The sequence below is a fragment of the Hetaerina americana genome, unplaced genomic scaffold (assembly GCF_022747635.1).
Source record: "Hetaerina americana unplaced genomic scaffold, ioHetAmer1.1.p SCAF_2, whole genome shotgun sequence".
Taxonomy (NCBI): domain Eukaryota; kingdom Metazoa; phylum Arthropoda; class Insecta; order Odonata; family Calopterygidae; genus Hetaerina; species Hetaerina americana.
Window position 1 is genome coordinate 45472287 of NW_027286763.1, and position 22885 is coordinate 45495171.

Sequence of the window (22885 nt, forward strand, 5' to 3'; positions counted from 1 at the left end):
TTAATAAAGAGAGTTTCTTGTTTTGCCTTCTCTCTACACATTTTTGCGCGCATTAAAGAAAACCTTTACATCTGCATCTACTTAATACCCCGCAAGGTTTTCATTGAATTTTTCCGCAAATCCGCCGGATGAAATCCGGCATAATTAAAGCTGACCTGCATATTATACTGATATTTCCAACCAATCGAAGATTGGATGTCAGTATATGCTATAATATGCTCGCAATACTCGAATATAAATGATGAATTAGTACTTGCTGCCTTCATCTGGGTCATGACCGATGATATAAAATCAATTTTAAAAGGACAATTACCTAAATACCAATACCTTTTATCAGAATATGACCTACACATAGGCCCACTCCTCTCTTTTTTGCCCAATGGTGTGCTAGATGCTTCAGTTTATTTTGCAATGAGGTCATAAATACATCAGAATTCCTACACACGTGAATCAGGAAGTGCATGTGTACCCTTTGTTAATAAATTCCCGAATAAGGGTAAGATCTACCTAATCACAGGAAAGAAAACATAAAGAAGGCAAATATCTTCAGGGAAAGTGCGAACACATGCTGGTTCTTAGGGTTCTCTGCCATCCGGAAAAACTTCTTTCGACGTTTTGCAACTATCTACACCAACGCACCCCTTTCGTTTTGGCCCGGGGAGTTTTTTTTCATCTTCGGCCCTTCACTTCAACCACTCTCCTCCTTGCGAGTGTTTCCGAACTCAAAACTGACGAGGACGTCCTCCGAAGAACTCCCGTTCCTCTGCGACCGCTTCCACTTTCCCTCCCAGGCTTGCACCATGCTTCTTCCTTCCCCCTTCCTCACTCCTCTCTCGCGTTTTACACCATGGAACCCAGCGCCACTGCGAATGACACAAATATTTAGGTTTGATGACAGCTGTGTCGTACACAGCAGGCTGTGTGAGGCAGAGAGAGAGAGAGAGAGAGATAGAGGGAGAAAAAGACCCTTTGCTTTCGAAGAGACTCAAGATTATGAATGAACCTACGCATGGGCTAGAGCCATTCATTTACATTTCGGCACAAATAAACGCTGCGCGCATATGAAGGTGCTTTCGTATGTTTTTTCCCATCCTTTTCCTTCGATGAGGACTCAGCGGCGATGCCCCCGGAAGTTGGTTTTACATTCCATCTTTATTTTGGAGCAGTGGTTTGAATCCGTGATCTTGAGAAGGGATTAGAAATCTAGTGAAGCAGAGTGGAATCAAAATGGTTCTCTTCCGAGAATGATCTTTTTCCGCGATGCTAATTCCATTTTGCATTTGGAAGTGCATTTGAGTATGCTCCTTTTAGTTGCCCGTCCTAAACTAAACATTCAGCGCGCTAATTTAGCACATAATTCATTGCTAGATTATACCAAAGAGAAATAATTTACATAGCGTGTATGAAGCATAACAAAGATAATAAGATTTACTTTGAACACGACCGTATCTTAAATACTGGTGTTGTCTTTCACTCTGGGATTACTTTCACCGTGTACCATTTTCATCTTTCGGATACCATTCACCAACTCTGGAATGGATTTTAAGTAACAAATTTCAGTCATACGTGCGGGAAGAAACAAAAACAAACGATGAAACAAGAGCTTTTGAGTATCTTCTTGAATAAACTTGTTTCAGTAGGTAAAGACTTTTTTTATAAACTTACTTTGTAATTACTTGCCATTAAAATTACTTGAATATTTAACTGTGAACTCTTTGGTTCATATTCAATTTTAGGAAGTAGTTGAATGCATTGGAAATAAAATTTTTAAAACTACCCGAATTGATGAATTTCATTTCCTATAATTAATATTTCTAATTACACGATTGCAATATTGGGACGTAGTAGTTCAGAGGGCAGAGAGCAGGACTACTGATCGTAGGGCCGGGGTTCGTTTCCGGGAACACCTCTGGGCACCCTCATATTTACTGAAGATGCGTGGATTTCCGAGTACCAAATCTTTCTAGATCCATCGGCAGCAAAGGGAAAGGAATGTCCTCCATCTTAATGTGTGTATTTCAAATAACATTGGTTATGGCAGTAGGTGGTAGGCTACCCTCACCTATTAAATTGACCTTTGAAATTAAGAAATTTAGATATATTTAGAGAAAATACTTTTTTTTAATTGCTACGAGAAGTGAATAGGCGTAACAGGTATGTTGGAGGAACCATTGTATTGGGAATCTCTCGATTCATTAATAAGGCCATAGACTTTAAGAAAGGTACCAGACACCTAGGTTTTCTTGCTAAACCCAAGGAATTATTATGGCAATACATTATATTGGTAAAATCAACGATCGGAATGAAATAAGAGAGATAGATACCGTCATCGACAGATGCAAGTACTCGTTCTTCCCTTGAAAGATACCCAATCATAACAAAATCGAACCAAATCACCATATTTATTTACTTAAATACAATGATTTAATGATACAGTCAATTCTTACATACTTGGAGTTTAGATACCTATTATTACATATCTATTACCTACATATTAGGTACCTAATATAAGGAGTTTAGGAAAAAATGACGGAAGGGATAACACTTGTGAACATATGGCTCGTGCACTAATACTCCCCGCCACAAGACTTTGCGGCAGCTTTTGTGGTATTGTGTAGATAAAGAAGGAGTCCAAGTATAAAATGTGGAACCTTCCAGTTTTACATGTCTTGGTATGAGGAGTAGTAGTGGTGATCTTGAAGGTGAGGGACAGAGGAAAGACAATAAAGGAAATTCAAGAAATTCGCCTAGGATTTACATCTCTCCAATGAGTCTGATTAGCCCTACAAACATCGAACGTGTGAATTTTTTGTGCGTATCAGAACAACAAAAATTTGGAAATATTCGTTAGACTTAATTAAAAATTTTAAAAATGTGACTTTGTCTTAATTTTATCATTCGAGCACTAAATATTTTAAATGTATCAATGGTTGTACTGGTAGCTAAAATAAAATCTTCTACATTCTTCCTCAATGGTGGTCAAAAGCAGGGATCTCAGAGTAACTAAAATACCTACCTGGAGAAGGGAAGTTAAAATCATTAAATCTGGCTACTATTTACAATCTCCTTCCGAGTGAAGAAGATGGAGTTCAGAGACTTATTCATAACTATTTCGTCTACAGGTGTATGGTGTTTAAAGGCTGCACTTTAGTAATAGTCAAGAAGGCATCGGGTAGCAATGTTATGCCCAGGAAGTCGCCGGGGAAGAAAAGTAGGAGTAACCATGAATTGGTGACCCACAATTCGGCAAATTATTATGAGCCCCTAAATATCTCGTCCATTGGATTGGAAGTGAGAACAACATTTCACGCAGATTTTGGTCATATTTGCAACGCTTTTAATGGCCTCATTATAATTTGAAATACTTAAAATATTAATCATTGATTGCCTGATGTTTCCGAAAAGACGAAGGTTGTCTTAAATGACATTTCATATTAGATAATTTAGTACCCTGCAAGCCACCACTAGGGTGTGTGGCAGGGGTTAATACACACCAGACTAATTTTGACCCCACTGCGGTCGGACAATGTTATTTTGATCCCTTATTATTGACTATTGTAGTAATCATGTAATGTTGGACTCATGGATATACCGATAGATCATAGCTCTCCAACCCCGTTCTCTTTCTGCTGCCCATCCATGCTTTTTCAGGTATTTCTTCCTTTAGAGACTTCTTGTCAAATCGCAAACAAATAGTAATCATAGATGGGTTGGGCTCAAGGGATAGAGATGCAACTTCGGGCGTTCCCATGGAAGGGTAATAGGGTCTCTTCTGTTCTTAATATATTTTAATGATTTAAGCACAAACGTTAGTAGCAATCTGAGGTTATTTGCTGACGACACGGTGATATACAGGGAAATAAGGAGCCAACTGGATCGCGAGCTACTCTCAAGAGACTTAGACACAACCTCGCATTGATCCAAGGAATGGGGATTAATGCTTAATATAGACAAATGCTCAGTTTTGAAATTTGGGAACAAAGGAAGCGGCGAACAGGATATTAACTACGAAATAGAGGGTTCAGTACTGACTACGGCCAATCAAGTTAAATATTTGGGAGTTGTTCGAACACCACGCCATTTCATGGGGAGCACATAGCAGGACAATATGCTGATCAGCTTTAAAGAAACTCGGCTTCATAAAACGGGTGTGGGGGGAAATGTAATGAAAAAGTTAAAGAGAGGTGTTATTTTACTCTAGTTAAACCTGATTTGGAATATGCCGCAAGTATTTGGGATCCTTGGGAGAAAATTTGGCAATAAGAATTAGATAGGGTCCAGAGAATATCCGCTAGATTCGTTAAAAATTGTTATGATAAGAACACAAGTGTGACAGGTCTCTTAAGGGATTTAGGCTGGGAACCAATTGAAGTACGGAGAGAACAAGCCAGGCTTAGACTTTTAGAAAGGTTCAGAACAAACGAGTTCAACGATGACACTAAAGGAATTATAATGGCCCACACTACTTAGGTAGATCAGACCACAAAGATAAACTAAGGGAGATAGATTCCAGTACAGATAGGTACAAATACTCATTCTTTCCCCGAACAATCAGAAATCATAATAGTAAGAAACCGAAGTCACTTTAGAATTATTGAAAACATTGAATTTACAAGTCGGAGCAAAGTTAAACACTGCAAAGCCGTTAGATATACTTTCAGGTGCATGTGTGTGAAAGTAAGTAGTTTGAGTGTTTACATATGCGTGGGGTGCAAGTGTTCTGGCATGAATGTATGCCATTTTTTGTGGGTGTATGAATTTGTGGCTTTTACATGCGGTTTTTTTCTTTTCTTTCTGGGTGGTGTCCTAACACCCCCCGCCACACGCCCTTGCGGCGGCTTGCGGGATATTAAGTTTATGTAGATGTAAAGGTTTTCTTTAATGCGCGCAAAAATGTGTCGGGAGTAGGCAAAACAAGAAACTCGCTTTAATAATTTATCTTATTGACGATCGATAGCGTTCACAAAATATGAAATTACAGGGGCTACTGACTATCTTAAAAACCCGCTGAATAAAATCACAGTTTTTTAATGAGCCAACCGACAACCCGGATTCAGTAAGGAGAGATCATGTGGAACGCATTTGGGACTTTTTGTACACGACGTTCTACAATCGGGGAAAAGAAACGAGCAAGTACATGCGATATTTTTGAATTTCAATAAGGCATTTGATAAAGTCTCACACGCCTAATTGATTCACAAGTTACAATCGTACGGAATAAACGAACAATTAAAAAACTAGAATCGCGAATTTCTTGCTGACCGCAAAAAAGGTAGTGATAAATGGCTCAAGCTCTAATTATGTGTAAGTAATATCCGGCGACCCACAGGGTAGCGTCACTTCTATTTATTATATACATCATTGATGTCGCCTGTAAAATAAAAAGTAACATAAGACTCTTTACCGATGACACCGTAATCTACAGGGAAATAGCGAATGACGCAGATCGTTAATCACATAATACTGACTTAAAAAATATTCAAAAATGGTTTAAAGAATGGCGGCTGGAATTGAATACGAAAAAATGGACTGTTATGCATTTCCGAAACAATAGGAAGCACAACCAAGCTTTACCAACACACTCGGAGGTGTTCGGATGAGCGTCGGGGAAAAAGTAAAATACTTGAGGGTCACCATGTCATCGTTATTACAAGGGGAAAACATATTAAACGCACTATTTGTGGAGGGGCACTAAATAAGCTGGTATTCGTGGAACTTATCGTCGGAAGGTGCAGTGACGAAAAAATGAAGGAATTATATTTTTCTTTAGTACGAGTAAGGTTTCACATAGGGTATGCAGCGATCGTATGAGATCCATTTAAAAAGAATTGATTACATTGAATAGAGTGCAGAAAAAGGCCGCTAGTTCCGTGAAATATCTGTACGAAATGATGCAAAGCGTCACACATTTAATACAGAGTCTGGGGTGGGATATGTTAAGACTTAAGAATTATTATGGCCTCACACTGCTTACAGGTAGACCACAAAGATAAGATAAGGGAGATAGATTCCAGTACAGATAGTTACAAATACTCATTCCTTCCCCGGGCAATCTGGAATCATGACAGGAAGAAGCCAAAGTCACTATAGAAATATTAAAGACATTTAATTTAAAATTCAGGACAAGATTAAAGGTTCTGTAGACATAAGTATATTCGTAGGTACAATTACATAGTAATGCAATTGCATAGTGCAATTAGTAGTATATTCGTAGTTGCAATTATATGTAAGTTGATAATATGTGCTTGAGTGTAAATTACAAAGGTTTTTGCGTGAATATATACGATTTTGTGTACGTAGTTCGGCATGAATTTGTGGATTTTGCATGCAATTTTATTCTTAATTACGTGTCGTGACCTAACACCTCCCGCCACATGCCCTTGCGGCGGCTTGCGGGGTACCATGTAAATGTAAATTACAAAGGTATAAAGTGTGTGGTTTCGCAACCGAAATCGGAGATATAATTAGGCCCCCTAATTACATTAGCAGGGCTGACAATTGCCATAACATTATAGAGATTGTTGAACTGATAGATTCAAGTATTCGTTTTTCCCGCGCACTATTTGCGACAACAATAAAAAGGGTGTCCCTAAGAAAGTAATAGGAATGCGCTGTCGAAAATAGGGGCATACAAGATTAAACTCCCACAAAACTCTCTCCAAGTCTGCCGTCCTAATGCCCTCCGGCGTGCGCCCTTGTGCCGGGTGGGGTGTAGGTTTATCTATATAAAGTCTATTGTATTTGTGAATTGTTCGTCTGGAAAGTGTAATAAGTGTCTGAATGGCATGTGTACCTGCCCTCTTTTAATGCATTTCCTTGTCCTCTTTGTGTAGGCATAGGAAAAACTGCCAACCAAGTAATATTAGTAATATGTGTAGCCATGTTGCATGGTTGGTGTTCGGTCACCCCCTTTCCACGCGTCTTTTGGTGAATCGCAAGGTGCCAGGTGCATAAGAAATAGAGGGATAATATATGCAGAATGGCTGGTGACCGACCTCCCCCTTGTACGTCCATGCGACGGCTTGCGGCTCATTGTGTAAATGTAAATGTAGTGTTTAGGTGGTTGGAGCTTATCGCGTGAATGAATAATTTGAATTTTATTTGAACAGGATAAGGGTGATTAAGCATTAGGTATAATCTATTTTACCTTATAGGATGATCATATTAAAAGGAAATGTAAAATATGCTTGATCATTAATGTAATGCCACTGAGGTGAGCCATTGGAGACATGTTCCTCAGTTTTTGATGGAGATTTTTCTGAATCCGATATTGGCAATAATTTTTAAGATTTTTCAAACCTCTAGAAAATCTGCCAGTGGGCAGATAAGAACTTTTAGTGGGAATGGGACTAAATAAGGTTTTTGACTGAAGTAAATTGTGATAAAATTAATCAAACCATAATTTTGAACTTAAAATTAAACCACTTAGCTAAATTAACTCATACTTAATGCACTTAGCTCATTAATTTTAAGTTCAATATGAATAATTTCCACTGAATGACGCCAGAAACTGTTTCATTTATTAAACCATAATTTTATGAACCGCTTCACGCTTTTTATTTTACATTATTAGACTGTACAAAAATATATTTTTGACTTTTAAATACGCAAAAGTATTTATTCATGATTATTATAGACTTATACTATATGTGAGTTGTACATCTTACACTGAAAATGAAATACTAGTGCGAATATTGTAATTGAGAATTTGATTAAATCGACTTAATTATTAGGTAGTCTACCATTTAAAGTAGGTTTTGGATGGTCTCAAACTAAACATTTACATTTCTTAGCCTCTCCTAAGAAAATATTGTACGAGAGCTTATCCTATAATAAACCCTTCAATTCTACATACTTCTTTCCTCTCTTAAATCCGTCCGACATGTCTGTCCTATTCTTACCCTCTTAGAACTAAGTTCAATATGAGGAGAAAATTTTAGGCAAGCGTATTAACCCTCAGGAAGCTTTAACATCCCATCTCCAAAAAACATGCCTCAACCCACTTTTCCTGCCTCTTTTGGATTTATTCCAACAATCCTTTGTCCTCCCCTACCATTCCAGGTACTTTTTCATATGTTTTCATTTTGGATGACTATTATCTTTTCTATTTCTCCTCCAATCCCTCATATCTAACGTTTTCAATTCATGCTTATCATCTTGCTTCAATTAAACCTTCTTAACCTTATGCTATTCCTCTCCTTACATACCTAAAACTTTGACCATCTAGTTTTAAAACACTTCCAAGATTGGTGAATTCTTCAAATTTCTCTAGTTTGTGACCAACTATTTCAGCGCTTTACTCAGGTTTCCTCTTTCTCGAAGGCCTCATAACCTTGTTTTATTACGTCTATAGATTATCAGCCTATTCTTATCGCACTGATTTTTTCTAATACGCCCGGCAATATGTTTTGCCCCTGCAAACTGGCTAACTAAAGTTTGGATCTCCCAAAGCTGATTTAATGAATTTACCACCGACTTTCATTCCTAACTCCAGTTCTGCCTATGCCTCTTTTAACATTTCCTCCACGTCTGCGTTAAAAAGCACTGGAGATTAGTAAAAAATGAACTAAATTCTTTTGGCCTTTAGAAATTAGTGTCTCACGTGGAAATAAATGAATGAAATGAAAAGTTAATTTATCCTGACTTACCAAAATTAAGCGATTTCCTTCAGCGTGTTTCCGAGGGTTTGAAGTCAAACGCAAGGGACTGAATCCGTAAGGAAAATACCTAACGACATATTCACTCACACACGAACAATCAAACACGTATGGCACTAATTTCTGAGGGCCTAGGGAGTTCATTTCTTTTACTAAACTATTGGCCGTAAGAGCTCAAATAATTATCATAATCGTTATAATAAACGCAAGTTTTATTAAATCCTTGGATAAGCCCTTCAATATTGACGAAGGTCTCTTAGATTCATAAGATAATAATTATATTTTTCTTGCATATAATGAGCTGTGGATAGGGTTTTTCAGGAATAATCATAGCGTTCTCAATACAAACAAACATAGGTTTATAATTTTACATGATCTCCAGATCCTTATGAGAAAGAGTTATTGTTTAATAGGAATTTTTCACTTGTTAATCCTTCAGTTATACCATTGCTAACCCTAAAAATAAAAAGTACGCGAGATTCGACGATAAAAATATTTTTCTTTAGCAATGTTTCTATATTTGATTTATTTTTCAGGTTTATCGTCAGTTGAGGAAATATTGTGTTTTAAGATATTACAAAAGGTGCGTTTATCTACTATGGGCCATGAGACCGTGCCACGAAAGAAGAATATTATAAAAGCATCCCTAGACATGGCGACTATGAAGGTAGGAACAAAATTTTTAATGTCTCTCTTTCCGTAAAAATGTACTATATTCGTAAATGATTCTCATGATAGGAAAATCAGATAATGGAAATAGGTATAGAGAGACACCATGGCTGATTAGAATTTAAAAAATCCATTTTTAATAATTTCCTTAGCGTGTACGTTATCATTAAAATAAACAGGGAAGAAGCAGCATGCAAATCCTCCTCGAATAAAAATGCCAATTTGAAGTTCACTGGGATAGGAACAAAAGGTGATAGAAGGGGGATGCGTGAACAATGGTTGCGTCGGTGATGAGCTCGCTAGGAGGAGGGTTATTCAGCCCTTTCCTCGGACCTTCCTTAGGAAAGACACCCATAGGGACCAAGTCCTATCCGGCCAGCTGCGCCGAGGAATCAAAATCTAAATAAAACAAAAAAAAACGCTAAAACTGTTCTAATTTCGTGTAGATACGTATGTAAAACGAAGGTTACTACAATTAGACAGTGCACTTACGTAGTGAATCTTCAATTAAAGAATAACTATTTATTCTGGAGAGAAATTTTCCAAGTCATTTTGATTTTTTTCTGAGATTGCTGCACCTTGTTAATACCTGCGTTTCATTGATGCCAAGTATTATGGGCACCAAAGTTGGCGAACAAACAAGAAATAACGTAAATTATTTATACCTTCTCAATTAGACTAAACCCCGTTTTCAGCATTGGTTATATCTGACCCATAATTCAGCAAACTATTATGGTGGGCCTCTAAATATCTCGTCCGTTGGATTGGAAGTGAGGACAACATTTCCCGCAGATTTTGGTTTTATCTGAAACTAATGTCATTATTTCGCCCTAAGAAAGTTATTTACTCGAAAGTTTTAGAGGCATAAGGATACGAAGTACGAAGGTGCGGCAGCCTCCTCAACCTGAAGAGGGCAGAGAATCTGTGGCAAAAAATGAGGAAGTGTAAGGGAAATTAAGAATGGATCAAAACGAAATCGATCCCCCGACGAAGTAATAGAATTTTATTATGAGAAGCTGAGGGTGCCGTTAGCCCGGGGCAATATCGGAAACGAACCCGTGTTCTTAGGTCAGTAATGCAGAGATCTACCCACAGGGCTATCACTCCCATCATACTATGTGACAAAAGTATTATGCACTCGACCATCTTGTCAATAAATCAAGCAAAAGTAAGGTAAATACGGGGTCTTTGAATTATGACATAAATGAAACTAAATTCGATGATTTGTCACAGTGTTTCTTTCAATACTACCACAAGTTTGAAAGTAATATAATCATAGAATGGGTCGCGGTAGTCCAGTGGGCAGAGCGTTGGACTGCTGACCGGAGGGTCCCGAATATTCTCATCGAAATATATATATATATATATATATAGACATATATGTATATATATGTGGGTCTACTGACCGGAGGATCCCGGGTTCGATTCCCGGGCAACGCACTCTGGGCACCTGCAGCTCCTCCCTAGCTATGTGATTTTTCGGGTACCAGATCTTCCTGGGAAACCATAACCGGCACAGGGAAAGGAACTGGCCCCCCTCCCTGATGTGTGAATGTCACACGCCGTCGGGCTTAGTACTGGGTGAACTCTACTGTCACCTATCAAACCGACCTTCGGGTTGATTACTGTGTTTATGGTTTTTTTATAATCATAGAATAAATACGTGCATAATTTCCAAAGTAAGCTGTAAGTTTTCCCTGTTGAGAATCTATAAGTTTGTCATCTTCTGACACATGATATTAATTAGTGAGGATACTAGAATTATGATGGCAATATTTATTTTCATATGTTCAAAATCAATCCTCGACATATGTATCAGATTAGAACTTCACTAATAATTATTTTTTCGATTGAATTAACTCTACATCAGTGAAATCCGTCGATTACTTAGGTTTTAACCTTCAGAATTATGCACTCCAAAGATTTTTAGCAGTAATAAAGCACCTATTTTCGACGCGTCGCCGGCTGACCTTCGGAGGCCGGTTTCCGTCGGGATCTCTCCTGCGTGGCTATAACAGAGGGAGACATCCACCGGCTAAAGCTTGAACTAGGGCGGAGGACTTTACGGTGAAGTAGTTTTCGTATCTGCCGGTAGATGACAGAAAGCGAGCAATCGGGACATTTCCTTCCGTGCCGCTCAAAATTGGAATTATTTTTCCGACGGAAGGTTATTTAAGCACAAATAATTATTTTTAAATCATGAGCTCAAGTAATTATTATAATTTTGTATCGGGATCAGTTCCAGTCTCTGTTGCTACTACTATTCAGTGTCCATGTAATGCAGACCAGTGTTCCAAGTATTTAAAGCTTTCATAAAAAATGTTTCCAAACCTCTATCTGCATTTGAATTCATAATATTATCCATTGGAATAATTTACAATGGAAAGTATAACAGTAATGATATTATAATCTTTGAGAAGAATATAAAGCAACAAAGGAATGCTCTTAAAGGGATTTTTGATTGGATACGTGCTAGGTAATTGAAATGGCTTTGCTTGAAGGCAGCCAAACTCAAAAGACAAACAAACAGTTAAATTAAGTGTTATTTTTATTGACAGATGTGTTAAAAGAAAGATAAAATTGATTTCCATAAATTAATTTTTAAGATAATTCTCAGGGTAACTTTGAAAAAAATAGTTAATCCTGCTAAAACTCATTAAAAATGCAGTGCATTTCTTAAAGAATAAATGATTTTTTACGGAAGATTTTGAAGTTTTGAATTTTTCTAAATTAATTGATAGTGTTCTTTTCAAGTATTCTCGTTCTTTATCCTTCTCTCTCGCTGTGGTATCAGCATATAATTACTCTTAAGCCCACTCCATGCATTCCGAATAACTTACTTTTTGCGCTTCAGATATACATTAAATTGTCCTGGTAAATATAATTTACTGCGTTGAAAAGTTGACTAAAAGATAAATCATATAGAGAGTTTCTAGAAAAATATTTTTCATCCTTTTCAAGCTATTTAATGAGTTTGAATATCTTTCACGTTATGTTTTGCCGTTTAACATGTTACTGACGTAGCCCGAAGGCATCCTCAGGCAAATTATAGTCCCATCTTTAAAAATGGAAGAATGTAACAATTAAAAACTAAAATTTTATGTTTGTTCATGACATAAACATAATGAGGTTGACAAAAAATATATTGAAGGTACAGGAGAAACAAGGGCTCAGTTTGGCAAAATCAGTTTACTTTCGTAAATATGAAGGGAACGCGTATCAACGTTGCCGAAAGATAATGGAATGGCAAAAGATGACTATTTATGATTTTTGATTTTTTTTAATTAAAGGCTCTCATTGAGCGAAACTAAGTAAACTTTTCAATAAAGAAGCCAAACATTGGTGAATGGGATGAAAACGAAACCATACATACTTAAGGGAAGTGTAAGAAGAATGGTATCGGGAGTAATAAATGGGGATGATGACTCATGGATGTCTGTTTTGAAGAGGAATTGTAAAATTTCCTTGAATTGAAGACGTTTTAGAACTTTTGCAGTGAAATAAGCCAATGAATGTTCAATGCGAATACGAACAAGCAAGATTAAATCAGAGAAATTGCCGATGAAAAACGATACTCTGTCGGTCACTTAACTTAGAAGAGATGGAAAAGTACACCATACGATAAGCAGTGACATACACTCGTATAAGCAGTATTTTGATCACATATTGATATGAACACATATGAGAGAGACTTTAAGACCTACAAAGAGTACTGTGTCGATCAATGGCGTTTGACAAAAGGCTTGAATTCACCATCTGGAGAGCAGAATAAAATATTATCATAAAACTACTAGCATGGAGCAAGAGAAAGTCAGTGCATAGCTTAGCATGTTTAAGCAACGAAGGCCACGAATTTTAATACGGGGTGAGGATAGAAAGTGTTTTCTGAGTTATGGTTTTGCATAAACATGAAAAAATGCGTTTTTTAGTAATGGTAATAGGTGAAAGAGAAAGAGGAAAGGAGGAAAGAGTAATTAGGTGTGAATGGATCTGAGCAAATTGGTAGCCGTCTGGTAAATTAATGAAAAGAAGATGCAATGATGCCAATTGCAGGAATCAAGATTTAATTTGTAAAAACTCGTGCATTTAAAGAACACTTAAGAAGCAGGGTTAGTATTTTTCATTTTATTTTGTTAGAGTCTTCAACTCTGCAGGAGCATCCCAAAATTGCCATATTGCAGAATATCTCTAACGGTGATTATCAATTTTCAAAAACAGTTGCAATTCTAAACTTCATATATGTATGAAAACTCTTCTCAGTCATCAACCAGGTAATTAAAGAATGGAGCCTATAACAATTTAAGGGCTTAATAAATCCCAAATATACCCGTACGTACATGCATGATAAATAGATTCATGTATGGACGCATGGAAGATTGGAAATGACTCGGTGATAACCCTCTTAATTATTGATTCTCACGGAAGTTTTATTTGTGTGAATAATATGTTGAAAATGAAATGAAATTGAACGGACAGCCATTCTAAATAACAAGGTAACCGCGGCACGATCCTCATAGCTTTATACAGAAGCCACCGTTAATATCGGTGTATGATCGAGATTGCGGTGATAACTGTGCCAGCCAGTACGATTATAAAAATTTTTAATCGAAATTAAACGTGCAGTAACTCTTTCTTCGGAAAATAATTGGTTAATAAACTATGATTTCGTCACACCTGTTAAAAAACAATGGATTAAGCAATCGATATTGCACTCCCTTCATTGGAATTAATAATCCATCTCTTAAAAAATTGCTTTGGTTTTAAATGCTGAACGTTAATTAGAAGCTAACTCCTTAACCAATATTTCCATGTAAATTATTTCCTAAGATTATAATCCCTATTTAAGCACTTGTACATATTATATTTATTTTACATTAAACCAAACTACCTCTTGGCTTATTACACTTGACTTAAAGCATTAATGAAGAAACATTCAACGTTCAAGTAAATAAAAATCAAGATGAACATTAATATAAAAATAAAATTTAATAGGTACACTAACAAAACCTTACGAGCACAAAATCGAACACGCGACCTCTATTTCGGCATGCCAGGACGTTAAAGATGAAGTGCATGAAAGAAATGGAGGCAAGGCAATCGATGTCTTATTGTATTAAGTGTCTGCCATTGACGCGATCTCTTTCTGGGTAGGCAAATTGAGGAATTTTTTATTTTAGGCCTTCTCTCTATACCATTTTCTTTCACTAATTTTACCCTCTAATCCATTTTTTCATACTTCTTTCCCCTATGTTGCCGTCATATGTTGTGTTTCACACTCCCACATGCTCTCCCTCCCTTGTACCTTCCGGTATCGACTTTCATTCTCAATTCCTTATGCTCCTTCATTTTTCTTGCTGCACACATCATATGCAATCCTCTTTTGAGGCAGCTAAATATTTGCTATTATATCTTATATTGCTATTATATCCTATCTTATATTGCTATATAGATCTTTCCTAAAGTGGTGAACTCACGTTGCCTGCACTGAATTCAAAAAGCTCTTGGTCCCATATCATGCAACTAAAATAAATAATTCTCTTAGAATCGGGAATTTGCTGTGTTTAATAATGAATAATATTTTGCTTAAATCATGAATTCAATCTTCTAATGTTATAATTCATATAATTTACTCAAATGTTCTTATAAATTCCCTTTCCTATACTCGAGAAACCATTATTCGTTACTCGTTGGCATCAAAAGCTAATCATGTCTTCTATTTTTATTTAAACTTTCATCTAGGTCAACTCGTTAAAAACTACAATCATTTTACCCCAAAATGTATCATTTGCTTTTCAATTTCAATAGTTATTCACATTTAGTTAACAAGGCACACTACGAAATCTTCTAATACTAAAATACGAGCTCGTATATTTGAACTCAAACTGTTTTAAGATACACTCTTCATTTCCTTTCCTGCTGCTAAGACCTCTTGCTTCAGAAGGCTCTATCCTAATAGGATCATAAACTATATCGTAACTCATCACCACACTGCCATGCCATGTCTATCAATTTCACCAGAATCGCATTTCTAACATTTTGCTCAGCATGTAGATAGGTAATTCCATTCCATTATTAATGCATTCATTTCATTTACCGATGCTTGTTCTCTCCCCGCCTGTCATATTCCAGGCACAAATAATCCATGTACTCGTATCTAGCGTCAGTTTCTTATTTAGCCCTTAGAACTTACGCCGGCCATGATGACTTCAACCATCTGAGGCTTTTATTTTACTTTTATGGGTAATTAAATATAAGTTATGCAAGCTACCAAACCCTGCGGTATTATATCACTAGTATTGTTTCTAAATAGTACTTATGACACTCTATTGTTTAAGTTTTTCTCACCATAATCAACAAGATATTATCCCTTTTGAAAGGAAAACCTTAATTATTCAGCACACCGTCGCCCACTGCCAAGCACTAGGTTAAAGCAGTGGTGTATAAACACACCAAGACACAAATACTCAACGAGTGTTTGTTATAAGAGAAGGTGGTTTGGATGCACCGGTAAAAGACGAAGTGTGCTAGGAGGTGATTTTAGTGTACCTTGAAACTAGGTGCAACGGACAACAGATTTCAACGGACAAAAATCGCACGTGAAGAGAATATGAGAGCTACGATATAAGAATGCTGGAGTCATTGTTAAATAGCAGGGTATCATTAATGTGGTGAAGAAGGAATGGGCTTTTGGAAGACAGGGACCCATTGCTAAAAAGCTAAAAGTCAGTCTACAAGTCCTTCTAATCAGAGCAAACATATTCTTGTGATTATAATAAACCCTACAGCACTTTACATGCATGATTATCTACGTGACAGCGCAGGTGAATTTGAAAGTTTTATATTATACTTGAGACTGTTTTCAGATTACTTGTTAATCAACTGTTAGCTTCGAGGAATTGGCCACAGGAAATTGAAGAGGATGAAGGCAAAACTAGATATTGGGTAAAAGGTTGAATGCCCATAAATTTTTGTAAGGTTAGTGTCAACGGAATTTGACGAGATACTCATATATCGACTTACATAGGTTGTTTATTTGTAAATGGACCGTATAATTTATGAGGGTATTTTTCACGGTGTCTTGGTGTGTGTGTGAGTCATGTTGTTGAAACGGCTTTCATTAGCCCCTACCCAAGATTTGTTTGCACAGACTTTGCTAGGGAGAGAGTGAAGGGAGTTCCAGTTTACCCTGTGCACACAATGACACAGTACACCACCATGAAACTCCCCTACCGTTTAGATCCTTCCATATTTCCTCCCACGATCATTGTCCTCTTTCTATTGAAAGGCACATGGACCGAATATTGATTTTTCATTGATTGCCTATCAGGCTAATGCTTTCGTTTTTAGCGATGCGTTTAGATGGTGCCTCTATGGCCAATTTAGCATCAAGCTTATTATAAGCAGAAAAAAACCATTCTATGACAAATTGTCTATTTCCAGTCGGTAAAAATGTATGCTTTAAGGAAAATTTAGTATTCTCCACTGGTAATTATTAGGGGAAAAATACCTCAACTTTTAAAAATTGTATCTTTTTAAAACCAACATGAATCGAATATTTATTCACTTCTTTGAGGTAGAGATTTGTTTTATGGGGGGGGGGGGGCAAAACAATTCAAATCTATTCCACTCTTCCATTGCTTTTATGCGATGGCATGTTCTTAATATCCTTATCTTGTACTTCCCATCTTGAATTTACATTAATTTGGGGTAAATCAGTTCTTATCTAAAAACTCTCCGATTTTTAACGTTAAAATTTTTCTATCCAAAGTCAAGAAGAAACTGTAATTTATTTATTTTTGTTTTCCTTTAAATTGCTACAAATAAATTGTCTCGCTCAGTTTCATAAAAATATATTTTCGGCTTTTCAAAGGGAAACTCGTAGGAGCATGTTTCACAGAAATTATCGTAAATTCCCCAAAAAAGGAAGAGTATATCTGTAGTGCTACTACTGCTGAGAGGGAAGTGAGAAAGATACGGTACTTGAGAAATAGAGTTTTCTATTTTTTTTAGGGTGGGGTGGGGGTGAGACTTTTTTTCAGGAATGGCGCGTGGGAACAGACTTCTCCCGACAAAATGATGTTATGCAGGCTAAATGGTGGCCTCTGGCAAGGGGGAGTAGCTTTATATCTTCGGATTCACGGACTCAAATGTACTGCAAAAATTTGTAAATAATTTCCATATCGTAATTCATTTAGACTGAGCCATGTGAATAAGGAAATGAAAACGGTAAAAAATAAAATAAATGCCTTCCATGAATTAAGTTCAATTATTTCGCTTAAGGGATCCTCGTAATGCATTTCATAGTTCTTTGTGTATTAGGTTGGGTTTACGAATTACATTGATAGCTGACTTTTAGAGTTGGGTCATCAACGTTTGAAAAAATATATTTTGCTTGGTTACTTGGAATTTTGGACAGAAGGAAATTAATTAAAAAATTTGGAACTGCATCTGGCATATCACGTTTACGGAAGGAGGAAATTTAAAGAAGGGTATAGTCGTTATTGTCACATTTACGTTACTCTAAATAGATAATAGTGATATTATATCTGCTCACGTTTTTTAAAAGGTTTCCTCAATTCCAAAAGTATCATAATAATAGAAGTTTTTATTTATTCTCAGTAGTTTACGAATGTTAAGAGTATCAAAGGAATAACTGGCTTATGTTAATTCATTGAATTTATTAGTTTGTTCTCACCTTCGTAACGCTATTATATATTTTCACATTATTTCGTCGGCGAAATCCGTAGAATTAAGTTGGTTTGAAAATATTTCTCGATTATTTTATTATCCTTAGTTACCGTCTTTCCACCGAAAGCATGTGCTAAGGAACCGTTAGAGGAAGTGTGTGGTGAAACACTAAGAGAGAAAGGAATCAATGGGAAAAGTTGTATGTTTACCCTACAAAATACGAGATATTTTAAATCGAATCAACATTAGAGCAACACTACGCTACCAATTACATGGCGTATTTAAATTTGATGTTTGCTCTTTATTGCTCTGTTTCAATAGTATTCTCCTTCAGTTATACTACCTCATAAAATATTACTCTGCTATAGAAGATTTTTTTAATCGGCCTAGCCTAGATATGCCACTTTAGTGCTCATCCATTAAGAGAACGAACCATTAAAAATGTATGCCTACAAAATGAAAAAAATCAGTTTAATTTAATAGGAAAATCACACTTTCTAAAGCATAGAGGAATACGGAAAATGTAGTCTACTTATTTATATTTTGAAAAATTGTAAAAGATCTATTATTTCAAAAGTACAGAGCAAATCATACTCCCAAAAGAGGAGAAACAAACAGAATGATAATATCTCCACGCATGATTAGCGATATTGTATAAAAGATTCATATTATCTCATAGCTAATCTAAACGCCTCGAAAAGTAAAAATGTCAACACGGTCACCCGCGGTATGTTTTGCCTCCTATTTCCTCCATAAAATACCCTTTTAGCTCCGAGAAAGTGTTCGTGTGCAGCAGACTTTTATTTAGCATTGAGTGCTCCTCACCCATCAGGGATGATAATTGAAGCTTGTATAATATAGCGCTCAGCGCTCGTTTCAATTCCCCGATGATTGCTCGTCATTTATCATATCCAGCCATATTTGTTTTAATATTTCGATCACAGATATGCAAAAATACATGAGTGATACGTTATCGTTCCATCACTATGAACGGGTAGGAACGTAAAACAGGAGCGGAAGTTGAGTTTGTAGTTCACCGCTCAGAGGAAAATACAAAAAAATGTGCCAAACTTAAATGAATAACGAGTATGAGTTGATTTCAGATTTCTTAAACTGTGATTACTGAAATTTCGCGAACACCATTAGTAACTATAACCATAAATAATGCAGTATTACGTAATGAAAGAGGGATAGGAAGTATAGGAAGTGTTACATACGCGTTACTTATGATTACGTAACCCAGTTGAAGTTATTGTACCAATACATCGCAAACTGATGATGGCTCTCGTCATTTATGCCGTTCAAAGAGCCTCTGTATTATCGGAACAGTGTCCGCCCTTTTAATTCCGCGTGGCATAACACCCGGACTGTGGGTGATTTTGTGCTTAGATCCATCATAACCTTCAGTCGAGGTCATGGTGAATCAAATTAGGATTAACGAAATGATTTACCCTTGGAGAATACCGCCCTCCCACACGATTGAAGTCGGTATAAATTAATGGGACAAAATATATTTTGCATCAAGACACATTGAATTACTTTCTTTAAATGGCTCCAAAAACAGTTCGCTTCTCGTCACCGCGAGAAACAAAACATAAGATATGAACTTACTGAAGAAAACTAATAAAACCAAACAATTGCGCAATACATTTGATGTAACGAGTCTGCCATTGAACGTAGAAGGATTTTTAAAATCATTGCTACAACCAGCAGTCTTACTTCAGCGCGTAATGCTCCGGAACAAAATTCACATTCAAATTTCTCTCTCTAAAATACTTCATGTTGTCGGTATACCTATCACAAGTCGGTCAAACGGTGAAGACGGTATCAATTCACTGTGGTAATCGTGCTTCATTACTAGAGAATTAAATGAATTTCTCAAAAAATGAATAGAAGCAGCGTGAAATGAATGGTAGAAAAGAGGATGAAAACCTTCCAATTGCTCAAAGGACCTTTGGGACCTTTGAGCAATTAGAAGGAGTATTAGAAAAGGAGTTTAATATTCCATCCTACGAACAGCGCACTCCACTTGAAGCGCTCACGTAACTGCCAAGCAAGGATCGGTGAAATCTCTGAAAAATTCAGAGTAATCTAGCCACCGCGCCAACCTAATCCCATAAAAAGAAAAATTCTTTTGATTCCACTCAATAGAATGCAATTCTACTTCATCGATTTTCTCCATTTAATGTTCATGGCAAAAGCATACTCGGTGGGGCATGTAGTCGGCTGGTTGTCCTCGACACCTAAGCGCAAAGGGAAGTTGGTTGTTTGGAGTGGATTTCAAGCATATAAATAATTTCTGTTCGATGTTTTTTCATTGCTTGACGTGACCTCTATCGCTTCATTGAACCAACTTTCGATTGTTTGAGATGGAGTATTATTTCACTGGCCTCGACAAAATTGCCTTTTGCAAAATTAAGAATGTTATTTCCAAAGAAACTGCGGGAGATGCCGCAACAGTAACTTTTAACGGAGTCGTCCACTAATGTGCATTTCAATCCAACAATTTCAGAGTGCAAAAATCATTCGCCTTGACTGGGATTGGAACCCCAGTCAAGGCGATTTTTGCACTCTGAAATTGTTGCATAAGAATGTTATCTTTGTTTATAGATTTGATCATGATTTTTATGCATGCGGAATCAGTTGAAGCTATCACTAACTTTGTATTGATGATAACGTATTTGAACGCAAGTGATTTCTTTTCCAAGATGTTCCTTGTAGCCGCCATGCTTAAGTTCTATTTTTACTGTGCATTATTGTGTGCTATATTTTAGTTGGCAGAGAGGTTATTGCATAGCAACTTGAGAAAAGGTTTTTAACTATGATAATTAAATCATATATTTCGTGCATGTGAAGTTATATGTGTGACACCTATGAAAAAATATTCTTAATAATTAATGTTTATAGGTATTATTGGAGGAATTGGACATAATGAAATATATTATCTCCTTCTTAGTATGCGCTTTCCCCATTATAAAAGCATCTCGTGAATTCATTTGTTTGAGGAAGGCCATCCGCTTAGCTTGAACAAATGGAGGGAGATGTACACGGGGTTGGACATAGGATAAACTTCATAGCTTTCTCTCTCCACCCAAACGTTATCGGACTTCAGTCTACACCTCGAGTGGCTTCTCAGGCCTTAGGAACATAAACAATAACAAGCCGTGCGGTCATTCCTTTGGGCCCCTTCCTCAAGGTCTCTTTTCCACTTCTCGGGGCGCTGTACGTAGCTAGCTTGGCTTTTTATTCCCTCTTTGTGAACGCCTTGAATTAGAGGTTCCCAACCTCTCTGGGAAGGCCCCGACATTCCATCCTTGGTTGCCCCTTTTCACTGCAACGCTGACAGACACCCAAATGCTACGAGTAGAACACTTGCTAGTTTCCTGGGGATTCAAACAAACTTTAGTGGCAGTTGCGTTTCCATTAGAAACCTTTTATCGAAGATTGCTACTTAAAAAAAGCTTTGATTATATTATGTACTATTACCGATAAGCTTCCTATCTGCGAAAATTCACTGGTGAGTAAACGTTATTTCTCACATTTTGTTGGCGTAAAGTATAATTGCGCATCAACAATGAATAATCTGGGTTCAATATCACTTTCAAACGGATCAATAGGAATCCTGGTGCCAACAAATGTTTTCTATCTTTAGATAATAGAAGCCAAAATTCTAATGATAATATTAAGCATGATAATTAAGGGAAATAAGGGAGGGATCTCATAGCATAAGATCACGGCGCTATACGAAATGCACAGCGCCGGATTGATACTTCATTGAAGTTGATACTATAACGAAATTTGACATTTATTTCTTTAAAAGACTAAATAAACGGCATCGGGAACTTAATACAGAGCAAGGTCAAGACTCGAATTAAACACGCTCTATTATGATTTTTACTTGAAACAAAAATTTCTTTTTCCGGGAAACTTCTCTCTCTTTCAAAAGATTTGAAATAATATGCCCGCATTCATTTGTATGAGAGACAAATTAACCGATCTTAAGGTTTGCGATATAATAAAGCTAAATATCCATCGTGCGTAAAAACTAAGGTAAAAGCCTACGGTAAAACGCAATACTAAATGTCTAAAAATGATGTTATTATTTAACTTTCAATGAATGACGTCATGTTTAAATTTGGGAAAAAATTGATGACCTACGATGTTGTAGAATATTACGCTGAGCAATTCGATGCTAAATAGGGAGCTTTCCATGTGCAATATCGCCGTCAATGTCATTATTCTAAATGAAGCAAGAAGATCGGCGTGTAACGTGGCAATTAACTTGTGGGAAAAAAAGCTCGCTCCTACCCTTTGCGTTGGTTTTTCTCTCCCAACTTCTTCACCTCCCTTCACCGGGAGATCTTTTATCCTTTAGATGCCCTTCTCTTTTGGATTTCTTAATGCCTGTCTCTTGAAGGAGAAAAGGGTTATCTTGCTTCTTGTCGGGAAATGGCCCTGCCAAAGCTTTGAGGCTATCACTTCAGGAGCTATTCCAGGAGCTGGTGTCTGCTTACCTCTCAAGCTGCCTGCTTCACTGCTTTTCCCTTGAGGAGATACATGCCCCGACCCCCATCGCCCTGGCTCTTCCTCACAAGAGCTGTTTCCTCCCCATACTTCATCTTATACAGCCTCCCGATCCCGAGTGCCTTGCCATAAATAATATGGTATCTCCACTATCTAATGGGAAAAGGTTTTTACCACGCAGTGACTAATTATTTTGAGACACAGTCCCATTAAATCTCTTGACAGAAGGCGAACATTGTTTATAGAATAATTGTTTACGGGCTGTATACCATACGCAAAGGAATATTTCGAAACTAACTCATTTGAAACACATCAAGTGCTCTCAGTAAATTCCCTTGGTTAATGCA